Source organism: Pelodiscus sinensis, chromosome 1, assembly GCF_049634645.1.
Source record: "Pelodiscus sinensis isolate JC-2024 chromosome 1, ASM4963464v1, whole genome shotgun sequence".
NCBI lineage: Eukaryota > Metazoa > Chordata > Testudines > Trionychidae > Pelodiscus > Pelodiscus sinensis.
This window is the reverse complement of record NC_134711.1, coordinates 213,918,998-213,932,724: the sequence shown is the minus strand read 5'-3', so window position 1 is coordinate 213,932,724 and position 13,727 is coordinate 213,918,998. Positions and strand designations below refer to the sequence as shown.

General features: G+C 44.3%; 1 long non-coding RNA gene across 2 annotated transcripts in view; it reads right to left on the bottom strand.

Annotated features, from left to right (window-relative positions):
- The window catches only part of LOC112545733 (uncharacterized), a 93,452-nt gene that overhangs the window by 66,320 nt on the left and 13,405 nt on the right, over positions 1–13,727 (bottom strand). For both annotated transcript variants that reach the window (XR_012898861.1, XR_012898855.1), the window contains exon 2: positions 2,276–2,383. This is a non-coding gene — a long non-coding RNA (uncharacterized LOC112545733). The remainder of the gene's footprint in view (positions 1–2,275; positions 2,384–13,727) is intronic.

Genomic DNA, 13,727 nt, shown 5'->3' with positions numbered 1-13,727 from the left:
TGTCAAGATGGCTTTTAGTAGTTGGAGAAGTCATTTCTGACATGGGTCTGTGTGTGTCCACAGCATCCACATAAATATTTATGCAGGGAGTAGAAACAGTTTAGTTCAAGTCTGATTTGGGTTCCTCAACATTTCCTAACCCTCTGATGTAGACACTAACTTAGAATGATGGTTTGGTAACTAGTTCAACCACTCCAAACCTGTCTTCAGATACGTTTCCTGAAGACTAATGTTACACACTCTTTTGCTTGCATTATAACTCCTAGCAAACATAGGAGGAAGTAAGGGGAAGGAAGAGATGGAAAGAGGAGGGAGTTATTCAGACAGGAGAACTATCCATTCCAGAACTCCTTTTCCCTCTCTTCATGTCACTTGCAATACCATTTTAAGAAGTATAAACTCTGCTTGCCCCCCTCCACCCTCCCACAGGTTGGAGTAGAGAGAGACCCTTCCTCAGGACTTGATTATTGAACCCTGTTATTCTGAAACTGATTACCAATTTTTTTGGGGAGTGAGAGGTGGGGAAGGAATGCTGGTTCCAGCTTCGGTTCAATGTGACTGACGGATTTTCAGTTCATTTTCAAGTCTGGCTCATTTAGAAACTGTTTTTTGGGGTTCAGATTCAGGTTCCTTGCCTTTACTTCATGTTTGAACTCATGGGTAGTTGAGTATAATGCCGGGTTCCTTGAAAGAGTATACCTACTACTAGATTTATCCCAGGAACGAATTTAGCAACTGAATTAAATCACATTAACCTTAGCAATAGATGTTGGCAGCTCCGAAGTACTTGATCCATGTCTTTTCATTGATGAGAGTTACAAGCAATTTATGGTCCATTAATAGTACAAATGAATCCAGTCCACAAAGATATCTATAAACGTTTTCACATGCCTGTACACTTCCCCAATTTATGCACATCATTTTTAGGTTTCTTGTGTGAGAACAAAATGCAACTGACTTCCACTCAGAGCTATATTGTTACAACAGCATACCACATAGTCTGTAACTTATAGTGTGAGCTTGGACACATCATAGTGCAGTACTTGAAAACTAGGGCTGTTGAGCTAATTCCTTACCTTTCAGAAAGCAATTTCTTAATTTGGCCATCAAGTTAAATGCAGCTTCACTATGAAGAATTAATTCAGTGGTTTTTCATTATAGAAAGGTCTTGTAGGTATTGACCAAAATAATTTACTATCTTTTGTATACATCTCAATTCTGGTACATTAATTGCGGCATTCAATTCTCAAATTGCTTTTACTTTCTTGGGGCTATGATTGATTCTGTCTTTGTTTATTGTCTGTCTAAAAACTTGAGGTTAGGTAGGCAAAAAATTCATTTTTCCTTGTTTAGCTTCAGTACAGACTAAGGATATTAAGGACTAGTTGACTAGTCGACTATCCGATAAGCAAATGTTTATCAGATAGTCGAGTCTACTAGATGCTTCCCCACCCCCTTGCTGTCTCTAATCAGATAGGGCAAAATCTATCTGATTTCAAAGTGGCAGCGCTGCGTGGAGCCCGGGATCAGCTGGGGACTGATTCCATGGAACTTGGGATCAGTTGGAAACTCCCCAGCTGATCCTGGGCACCGTGCGGCATTTCAAAGCTTGCAGAGCCCGGGGTCAGCTGGGGAATGTATGGGCTGACCCCAGCTCCACGCGGCATTTCAAAGCATCAGCATTACATGGAGCCCGGTGTCAGGGGGGGACTCTGAATCCCCCACTGACCCCAGGCTCCATGCAGGCGCTTCTGCTTTGAAATGCACATGAGCCCCCACTAGGGACTCTTTTACATTTCAAAGCAAGAATGTGCAAGTGCCTATCAACTAGTCGAGTAGTCGATGGAAATTCCATCAACTACTCGACTAGTAAACTAATCAATATTTAACATCCTTAGTACAGACAGACTGATTAAGCTTAGAACTTCATTGAAGGGTGTGGGTTTTGTATTTTTCCATCAAAGAAGCATATATCAGAATATCATCCATGAAAACTATAACTCCATTGGTATTTAATAGCTCTGCCATCTTTCTTTAGATATTTTCAGTTCCACTCAGGGGTAGATTTACAATGAAACATAATGAAACATACCATAGCCTAGCACAGGGGCCCCCAATGACACGGGGCCATAGGGTTGGGCAGTCTAGCACTGGGTCTGGCAGTCTAGCACTGGGTCTGGCACCTCCCCTCCACACAGGGGGTGGCAAATTGGGGGGGGGGACAGTCTCTCTGCAGAGAGGGTTATGGGGGGAGCAGGAGATCAGGGAGTCTTACCTGCAGGCTGCAGCCTCAGGAGAGTTGGCAGGAAGTCATTTCCTGCTTCACTTCTCTGCACTAGATTTCTATCAAGGAAGATCCGAAAAAGGACTGATGACTCCCAATCTGTTTAGGAGTCAGAGAATTTTGCAAGTCAGCCATCTATTACATCACTGCTACAAACCTGATATACCTGCAGGGGCGGCCCATCCATATAGGCAAACTCGGCGGTCGCCTAGGGTGCCAAGTTAAATGGGGCGCCAAATAGTGGTGCAATATCATTGAGGGGTTTAGAGGTGGGGGTGCCAATTGCATGTCTAGGGCCACCCCTGTATACCTGTATGTATATCATATTGTGATGGGGCATCTGTCCTGCACTGGCCCTTTAAGGGTTAAAACCCAGCCCTGGGAGAGGACTGGAGCTGTGGGGCCAGCATAGGGATATAAGCAACTAGTCAGCTACCAATAAGCATAGTTTGCTCCGTGCTCCCTGTGGCGCTTCTGCCAGCGGGGCTCTTGCTACATGGCTGTGCTGCCCCTTTCTCCTGAATCCTCCTGCCCCTGTAATGTTGCACTGCTGTTGGCTGCCAAGTTGGTAAGTGACTGCTGCCCACGGGCGAGGGGGAGAGCGGCTGGGGGATGGAGAGCCCAGGGTGGGGGATGGGGCACTCAGGAGCTTTGAGAAGTCCATTCAGTTATTTTTTTTATAAAGGGCTCTTATCCAAAGCACTTTACAATAGTTAGTTAATGGTACTAACAATATGTGGAAAGATCATTAAGTGGTCCACCAAGACCCTCAGCAATTTTTAAGTGGTCTCTGAAAAAATTCCCTGTATGGAGTGGAAATTCATCACTGTGCCCCTGGAACAAATAATAATTGTCATCTGAAGAAGTGAGTTGTGCTCACGAAAGCTCATGATACAATGTATATATTTTTGTGGTCTCTCAGGTGCTCCGTGCTCCCTGCGGCGCTTCTGCCAGCGGGGCTCTTACTACATTTCAAAGGCAGAGGCACTCTGACTGATTGAGAGGTCAATGGAAATTCCCTTGACTATTTGATTAGTTGATTAATCTAAATTTAACATCCTTAGGCCAGCAGCTGAGGCAGGAATTAGCCAATTAGGGCCCAGCAGAGGGCACAATAAATAAAGGCTCCTAGAGAGGAGGAGCCAGTCACACTCTTGCTCTGGCTATGAAAAAGGAGGGACCTGGCTGCCAGTACTGGGTTTATTTTTTTCAAAAAGTAAAATGTTAAGACAGAATACATTCTGAACCTGCCATCATTGATGAAGTATAACATAAATGCTCCTGTTAAACAAAAAAAGGTTCTGTGTCCTCAACCTGCATATCTTGCCAACAAAATTTTGTTTGTGACTCACCATAATTGACTGAGGCCAGCACAACTTTTACTTTACAGAGCCAGAAGGGGGAGCACAAGCACAGTATATTTAGCCAAATTCTACCCTCTTCTGTCTACATCTCTCACTGAAGTCAGTATAAGTTAGACCCCTATCTTCAAAGCCAGAATTTGCTCCATTTTGTTAATGTGCAAGAAGGTCTGTCAAGCTAGCAGCAATACACTTATATTTTAGTATCTCTTTGTCATGAAGTTATAGATTACAATCAAACTTGAAGATTTTGTTTCTGATTACATTGTAACAGCTTTAATGTAATCTTTGAACCTAAAATGTTTATATTATCATGGAGTATGGTAGGTAGGTGCTATAGGTGCAAGCTGTGTGAGGCTATGTCTAGACTGCAGCCTTTTGTCAGCACAAAGTATGCTAATAAAGCGCTCATTAGCATTTGTCATACTGTCATTTGCATATTCTCTGCCAAGGCTTTTTGCACAAGAGGTTTTGCACAAAAAATGAGGTTTACAGGTTCTTGCGCAAAAGGGTTTTTTTGTGCAAAATGGACCCATCTACACTGCTTGGTTTTGCGCAAAAACCTCTTGTGCAAAAAGCCTCAGCAGAGAATATGCAAATGACAGCACGACAAATGCTAATGAGCGCTTCAATAGCATACTCTCTGCCGACAAATATCTGCAGTGTAGACGTAGCCTCTATGCTTCAAGGATGGAGCATCTGTGGAAAAAAATTAGCGGCCACAAGCAAGTCAGCGACATCTCATGATTAATGGTATCAAAGGCCCCATTGCAATCAATAGGAGCTTTGGCATTTACTTCAGTTGTGCCAGGATTTCACCCTTGACCTTTCTCTGATCTTAAGATGAGATCGTCTATCAATGTAGAAAATTCCATTTGCCAAACTATGAATTTTCAGTGCATGAATTGCAAATGTTTGTTACTTTTTAAAATAATTATTTTTCTACACAACTATTCTGCAATGTATTGTTCTGCTATGAAGATTATTTGTATGATAAATTTCAATTTATAAACTACAGCTGATTTTGCTGCAGATCTATTAAAAAGTCAATGGTAATACTAATAAAATAGTAAATACTATTTTTTCCTAATCAATATCTAACTTAAAAGTGGCAGAAGGGCTCGCTTTTCCTCAAACTTCTTTTTTTGGGGGTGTAGGGGATAATAGGAGGGTGAGGAAAAGGAAAAGACACATTTAGGCAGAGACCATGCTTGGAAAATTTCAGTTTCAGGCTGCATGTTTCAGATAGTTATGGGTTATATTAAACTAGGGATGTAAGCAATTAGTCACTTCCCCTGCCCCTTGCTGCTTCTATCGGAGAAAGGCAGCAAGGGAGGGAGCAGGATCCAGTGCTGTGGGGAGGTGGCTTACAAGCCATTTCCCTCCCCAGCACCATCTCCGTGGGGAGAAGGAGCAGAGGCACAGCAAGAAACTGGCGGCACTTCCACTTTTGAAATGTAGCAAGAGCAGCACTCTTGCTACATTTCAAAAGTAGAAGCACTGCGGTGAGCCTGGGATGAGGTGGAGACTCAAACAGTCCCCCACGAGCCCTGCACGCCCTGCCTTTGAAATGTACAAGATCTGGGAGGGCGCTTGTACATTTCAAAAGCAAGGAACTGTTTGAGTTGTCAGCAAATATTTATTATGTACAGGCAGTCCCCGGGTTACGTACAAGATAGGGACTGTAGGTTTGTTATTAAGTTGAATCTGTATGTAAGTCGAAACTGGCGTCCAGATTCAGCTGCTGCTGAAACTGATCAGTTTCAACCGCGGCTGAATCTGGACGCCAGTTCTGACTTACATACAGATTCAACTTAAGAAACCCAGGCGTCCCCAAGTCAGCTGCTGCTGAAACTGATCAGCGGCTGATTCCAGGAAGCCTGGGGCAGAGCAACTCTGCCTCGGGCTTCCTGTAGTCAGCCGCTGGTCAGTTTCAGCAGTGGCTGACTTGGGGACGCCTGGGGCAGAGCAAATGGGGTGCTGCTGGGTTGCTCCAGTAGCGCCGAAGAGCCGCGCTACTGGAGCAACCCAGCAGCATCCCATCTGCTCTGCCCCAGGCGTCCTGATTCAGCCGCTGCTGAAACTGACCAGCAGCGGCTGACTCAGGACGCCTGGGGCGGGGCAGAGCAGCTGGGGTGCTGCCGGGTTGGTCCGGAGCGGCGCTGCGGGACCAACCCGGCAGCCCCCAGCTGCTCTACCCCAGGGGTAGGCAAGAAAAGCCTGGTCTGCTGGGGGGGGCACTAGCTGCACGCCCCCCCCCCCAGCAGACCAGGGAGACGGGGGTGGCAGGACCGCCCAAGTCCTCCACGGCTTTGCTCCGTCTCCCTGGTCTGGTCTGCTGACCTGGGAGACGCGGAGCAAAGCCGCAGAGCACGCGGGCAGCGGAACAGTCCAGGCGCGCCGCGGCTGTCCCACTGCTGGCGTGCTCCGAGGCTTTGCTCCCCATCTCCCTGGTCTGCTGGTCAGACCAGGGAGACGGGGAGCAAAGCCGCGGAGCACGCCCGCAGGGGGACAGCTCAAGTGCGCCCGGGCTGTCCTGCTGCGGGCGTGCTCCAAGGCTTTGCTCCCCGTCTCCCTGCAGACCAGGGAGACGGGGAGCAGCTTTTCTCGCCCCGGAGGATGGGGGCGGCAGACCGCGGCGCATCTGGGCGTCCCGCTGCTCCCGTCCTCCAGGGCGAGAAAAGCCCCGTTCGTAACCGCGGATCCGACATAAGTCGGATCCGCGTAACTCGGGGACTGCCTGTACTCTAATCATAAGAGCCATGACCTTTTCCAATGAAAAACAAAAATATTTAAACCTTTCACCCAGCATATTCCAGTGTAAAAAATAGTGCATTCAACTGATTTAAGTGGCAGGATTGTTTATGCAAAATGTGGTATCTGTAGGTAATCGTGAAGTATGGCTTTATTTTGAATAAACAAATCCACAAACAAACTCTTCAAAATATATAACATATTATTAACAATGCTAGGTAAGGACTTTTATAAAAAGTATATGTAGTGGTTGTGATTACTCCTTGATTTTAATTAATAGCATTTATAAAGAGTATGGGGATCATTTATGAAAAAAGGTACTGTACCTAATGCAATATTTTTATTTATTATAAATTCTATTTAATATCTGAGGTAAAGGAAATAATAGCTACCAAATAAAAAGGGAAATAGGAAATATATTTTTGGGCTCTTCAAAGACATTTCAAAGAAAGGAAAGAAAAAATGGTGAGACATTTATTTTATTTTCTTCTAGTCTGATTTCATTTTCCAATAAACAAATTAGGAGAATGACTAAGCTCAGAAACTCTTCAACTCTTCAAAACTGATAATCAAATTAATCTGTGAATTTATTTATAAGCACATGAGGTTCTTTCTGATACTTCCCAGCTTTTGAAACTTTTGACAATGTAGTTCACATGAGAAGCATAAGACTCAATCCTGGCACTGAATCTAGTCAGGGGAGGAAAGGAACCAGAGGAACACAGAAGACATCTATCCTATAGAAACTAATTTAATCATATCCTTCAAGTCTGGGAGACTGAATCAAATCACACACAGACTTTTAATGTCAACGAGCTACTAGCTATTTGCCCTACTGAATTGCAAGGAAACATTAATGATGATAACACTTTATTAATGCCATTAGCTTAACACCTTTTAAAAAAAATCTTTAAGGTCAATAAGAATTACTGCCTGAATTGCTTGGAGGCAAATTAGATTGAAATAGTTTTCTGTGATTTATGTGTTTTTCATTAGATTTCAATCTTCTCTAAAATCTGTACAGAAGTAAAAGCTGCCCATGATCATTTATTACAATGACGAAATGTGAGACACAAAAAAGAAAAGCCATTGTCCTCTGCATTCACTGAGATACTGTACCACTGAACCTAGGGAGTATAAGCAGTATTAGTACCCATATCAGTTTGAGAAAATAATCTAATATATGGGACCTAGCTGTGCCTCTTTCTCCACCTAATCTTCGTGGAGTGGGTGGAAAGAGACTCACAGCTAGGTCTCATGTATTACATTACTTCCTAGAACTGTGGTGTTTGTTTAATGCAAGCTAATTTTCTGTAGTCACTTCCAGAAGTACCATTTTCTGGAAGCCAAGCTAAGCTTGGGAGATGACTCCTGCCCCTGAGGTTATGAGGTGTTTTCCTGAATGAACGTCCTGTGTTACTACAGGCCAGGAAAACAAATCAGGAGACAGATATAAAAAAATCATGGTGCTGATATGAAAATCATGAGCTTTATTTAATTCCCATGACTTGGAGAGGAGTGGTCTGTTTTCTAATTTTATAACTCAGGGAAATGTGCACCCTTTCTGTCTGCCTCTGGTACATGTATGTTTCATGCTAAAGCTCACATATACTTACATATAAGTCCCTTTCACTCCCTTATAGCTCACTGCAGTAAAACTCTTCATGTATTTTTTCTCTGTTTTCCTGTCACTGAAGGTACGTCTACACAGCAGCATTATTTCAGAATAATTGATGTTATTCTGAAATAACACTGTGCGCTTCCTGGCTAAAAGCCATTATTTTGAAATAATGTCGAGCTGGAAGACTTCTTACTTCAACTCCTGTAACCTTCATTTTATGAGGAATAAAGGAAGTTGAAGGAAGAATGTTCTTCCTTCAACTTCCTGCTGTGTCGACAGTGCCAAATGCCGAGTTAAGCTATTTCGACTTAAGTGATGCAATTGATGTAGCTGAAGTTTGACTTCAGCCCTGCTGTATAGATGTACCCTGAAAGAACTGACAAAGGTGAAAAACTGGTAAATCTTTCACTTTAATTAATTTCAGGTTCTTTACCATCAATCAGTGAGAAACTTGATTTAAACTATCTAGAACTTTAAAAACTGCCACAGGCTATAAAACCCAGTCAGGTGCAAAGCCTAGTGATATTTGTCATTTTGATATAAAAAAATTATCAATTTGGATTCAGAAGGGTTTAAAGACATTATTCTGGTTTGTGTGTGCTTAAATTTCACTTTAATGAAGTTCTACCTTACAAAGTGGATAATGACACTGTAAACTTTTATAGGCATTTATTTCCATGGCAAATTTACTCAGTTTTTAAGTTAATTTTAATCCTCAGTAATATGACCCCAAAAACTCACCCTGGGATGTGGCAGTCATGCAGGTCTCTTTCTAACTTCAGGATCTGCACACACAATAAAAATTCTACCAGACAAATTAAACACTGGGATAGCCGTACTCTGTGTTTAAGAGAGGTACCACTAGTATTACTGTATAATTTGGCCTGCAAAAATTGTGTTATAAGAGATGGAAGAAACCAGCCTGATCATTAGAACCCAGGGGGAGTTTGTTGGGCTACAAATCTATCTCTGTGGCTACGTCTAGATGACTTGCAAGTAGGAATAAGAGATCCTCCAGAAAAGGGCTTTATTCCGGAGGATCGCGCCAGTCTAGACGCTCTTTTCCGGCTTTTCCCCAAGCCGGATAAAAAGCGGTGGCCATGTTTATTTAAATCCCGCGGGGGATATTTAAATCCCCCGTGGATTTCCCTATTCTGACTTGCCTGCTTTGCATGCCTCTTCCGGAGAAGGGGCCAGTCTAGATGTAGCCTGTCTGTCTTTCTGTCCATCTATCCATGAATTAGTTTTTAGTCAAGAACTCCTACATGGTAAAAGCTAGGACCACCTAATTTGGTATGCAGCTTCCTTTTATCATAACTTAAAGCAAGGTCAGAGTTTGGTTGTGCCAGGAAAAATGGGATGTGCCAAAGACTGCTGGCCAGGAGGCTAGGAAGTGCAGCCCCAGACTCACAGGAAGAACTGCCGATCCGTTCCCCCGCCTCCCGTCCCCTCCAGGAGGAGCTGCCAGCATAGTGCTACCCCAGCCCCCCAGAAGGAACCACTGCTGCAGCAATGCCACCCTTGCTGCCAAGGGTGGCCCTGGTAAGCTTCTCCCAACCTCTCAGCCCCCTTCCCTGATTACTGCATACCCCCCTCCCTACCCCTGAGCTGCCCCCAAATCTTCCATTCCCTGCCCTGAACCCCCCACTCCTGTCCTGATTCCTGCACCCCTGCCCTAAGCTCCCCTATCTCCCAGCCCACTACTCTGATTCCTGCATTCCATACACCCCTGCCCTAAGACCCCCAATATCTATACTGAATCCTGCACCTCCCATCCCCTGCCCTGATTCCCACCTCCATCCTCTTATACTGAGCCCCCACACCTTCCACTCCCTACCGAGTCACCTGCCCTGAGTCCTGCACCTCCTGCCCTGAGTCATGCCACACACTTTTCAGACCCCTGCCCTGACTGCTGTACCCCCACCTCCTAACCTGAGCCCCTACAAGAACTCGGGCGGGGTAAATCTTCTAGTTAGAAATAAATCAAAATATGAAAATTATTGACACAACTATCAATAAGGATACTCAAAATGCCCTTATTACTTAGAAATATGTATTTGAATAATGACTGTAAAAGCAGCATTGTGGATTCTATGTTTGTGTCTCATTGATTCTGTATCAGCTTGGCACAATTTTCAAGTAAAATTGTCTTTTCTTCACTTCCCCTTGCTCCCTACTTGGCCCTGCAAATTCAACATGGGAAGTAAGAATCAAGATTTGTGTGTGTGTGTTTGTGCTTCATTTCAGTAATAAATCAGTCTGCAGATTACATTTTGCCCTCGATGATATTTCTGTAACCACACAGAAAATAACATAATTTGACTTGCAAAATCTTTGTTATCTAGGATAGTGTGTGTGACAGAAAAAACCTATTTTCAGTGGATTGAGTTTTCAGGGCTTGCAGATAGAAATTGTAATTTGAGTATGTGATCAGCAAGTCACTGCTGTGGATTAGAGATAAAAAAAAATTCCTGAAAACTAAGGGTGGGAGGATAGATGGGTGGGATATAGTAAATGTTTTGGTAGAGTTTTTGTTTTACTCTTTACTTCTCTCTCTGTCTCTCTCCCTAACACAATCCCTTTCTATGTGTTTTCCAATCTTTCCCACTGTCTCCTTTATTTTTCACAGTTTTATATTAGATTTTTTTTCTGGTGTCTTTTGTCTAAGCAGAATGTGAATCTCTAATACTGCTTAAGTCTGAGCTGAACTTTCAAACCCATGATGTTCATGAGGTTTAGAGTACATGGACTCTCCCTTTCTTAGAGATAGCCTGGGATTTTTATCTTCCCGAGTCCCAAATCCACAGTTGTTTTAGACTGCAGGAAGTTACAGTGCCAGAATATAATATGACAGTGTGACACAAAGGAAAATCTTTGGATCACTCCATATTACCTGGATATGAATTTTACTATATATATATAAAATTTTTGCAAAAGATAAAATAAAAAAATAGTTGCACTAGAGACTTAATATACTAAGTGACACTATCATTAGTAAGTATGACAAGAAGCTTCTCTGGGCTTCCCAACCAACTAACTTAAGCTACTGCCAACCCTAATGCTGCATTAACATTTTGTATATCTGAAATTAAACTGTGTTTTGTACACAGACTAGAGACCTGACAACAGTAATAATAGTTATTACTTTACAATATATAAAGGCAGAGAGTTATATAAACCTTTATGCAAAGGGAAAAAAAGAAACAACATGTTCCCCTCCTTTCCATGTTAGATCCATTACCTACATAAAGAGGGAGAGGAGATTGTATACCCTGTTCATACATATGCCTTCATACATAGATCTCTTCCTTCATCTGTAGAAGCTGCTCAACCATCTCTCCAGCAGCGTCCCTCACCTCTCTGGCAATCCTCAGTGGCCCTTCTGCTGGTCTAGGAGTCTGCGAATTGGAGAAAAAAGTAAACATGCTCCCTAGAAAAAAAGGGATGGGAAGGGACACATCATCCTCTCAGACCAGGACGGGGAGCAAAGCCTTGGAGCACGCCCACAGTGGGACAGCCCGGGCGCGCTTGGACTGTCCCGCTGCGGGCGTGCTCCGCGACTTTGCTCCCCGTCTCCCTGGTCTGACCAGCAGACCAGGGAGATGGGGAGCAAAGCCTCGGAGCACGCCAGCAGTGGGACAGCCGTGGCACGCCTGGACTGTCCCGCTGCCCGCGTGCTCTGCGGCTTTGCTCCGCGTCTCCCAGGTCAGCAGACCAGGGAGACGGAGCAAAGCCGTAGAGGACTTGGGCGTTCCCGTCACCCCCGTCTCCCTGGTCTGCTGGGGGGGGGGGTGCAGCTAGTGCCCCCCCCAGCAGACCAGGCTTTTCTTGCCTACCCCTGGGGCAGAGCAGCTGGGGGCTGCCGGGTTGGTCCCGCAGCGCCGCTCCGGACCAACCCGGCAGCACCCCAGCTGCTCTGCCCCGCCCCAGGCGTCCTGATTCAGCCGCTGCTGGTCAGTTTCAGCAGCGGCTGAATCAGGACGCCTGGGGCAGAGCAGCTGGGGTGCTGCTGGGTTGCTCCAGTAGCACCGAGGAGCCGCGCTACTGGAGCAACCCAGCAGCACCCCAGCTGCTCTGCCCTAGGCGTCCCCAAGTCAGCCGCTGCTGAAACTGACCAGCGGCTGACTACAGGAAGCCCGAGGCAGAGTTGCTCTGCCCCAGGCTTCCTGGAATCAGCCGCTGATCAGTTTCAGCAGCAGCTGACTTGGGGATGCCTGGGTTTCTTAAGTTGAATCTGTATGTAAGTCAGAACTGGCGTCCAGATTCAGCCGCGGTTGAAACTGATCAGTTTCAGCAGCGGCTGACGCCAGTTCCGACTTACATACAGATTCAACTTAAGAACAAACCTACAGTCCCTATCTTGTACGTAACCCGGGGACTGCCTGTATAAGGAAAACTGCTTATTGGGAGAAAATGATGTAGATGAAGATGTGGACAGGGCTGAGTGGATCAACTGAATAGTAATTTAAATAATTCACTTTGCAATGCATCATTCTTTAAGTCTCTCTTCATGCCTTTAAGTATAAGTGTGACAAGTAAATTACTAAGCTGTTTGTATGTTGGATGTTGCCAGAAATAAAGGTTTAGCTTAGCTAATTCTTATATCTTATTTAATTAGATAACTAGGTTTAGAATCTCTCTCTCAAGTATACAGTACAGAAAGCTGCAGTAAGGGAAATCTATAGAGTTGCCAGTTGCCACTGAGTGTCATTTTCTTATTTTATATTACATATAATAAATTACCCTTATTTTGGAACATCATGGCCATAGATCATGATGGTGATGCCATAAATCTATTCCCTATTTTACTTCAGCATAACTCAGCTTTTCTAAAGGAACCTTATTCTATATTTGTTTTCTTTAAAAAAAAAAAAAAGTGCCAGTGAGTTCTATGGGGCTTGCTCTAAAAATACGAGCACTCGAAGCACAATCAGTCTTAACTATTTTGGTAACTTGATTTAAATAAATGATTTTTTGTGTGTGATTTAAATGGTAATTTAAATAAATGGTTTAAATCACCTTAATTTAAATCCATCCACCGTGTGGTGATTGGACAAGAAAGGTAATACAATCTGTGGGGTGTGTGATACAGAGGCACCAGTCGGAGAGGAGCCTGGTGGATGGGAGCAAGTACGTGTGGAAAGCTGGCTTTTAAGCCGGCTGCTCGCATGTTCCAGCTCCTGTGGATCCATCTGTCCCCCCTTGCTGCGCTGCTGCCTCTGTATCAGAGGTAACAATGTGGGGGGAAAGACCAGAGGCGTGGGGGGGGGGGGGGAGGGTAGGCGGCTTATGCATGGAACGTGCAGGGAGTGGGCTTAAAAGCCTCTTCCCTGCATGTAAATGTGTAACCACTGAAACTTGCAGCAGTTACATGTTTATCTAAATAAACACATTTTAACATCATTAATGCCCGTTGAAGGTCTTATTCTGCCTAGAGTAGGCAGAGCAAGAACCACTCTTGTTGCCACAATGAATGTGCAAACCTATGGAATCAGGCATACAGAAAAGATTCTTTAGTGTCTGGTGTGCACTTTTTTAGGTTATTGATCTGTTTCAGGATATGGAGGCATTGGCACAGCTCTCCCACAGCTGGGAAACTCTTATAGCCCAAAGTCCAAAAAGTTAAAGAAGTGTGCCTTGATCTATGGACTTTTTCTGGCATGTGTGGAGCTGGATATATGCAGCTTCACCTTGGCTGCCTGGATCA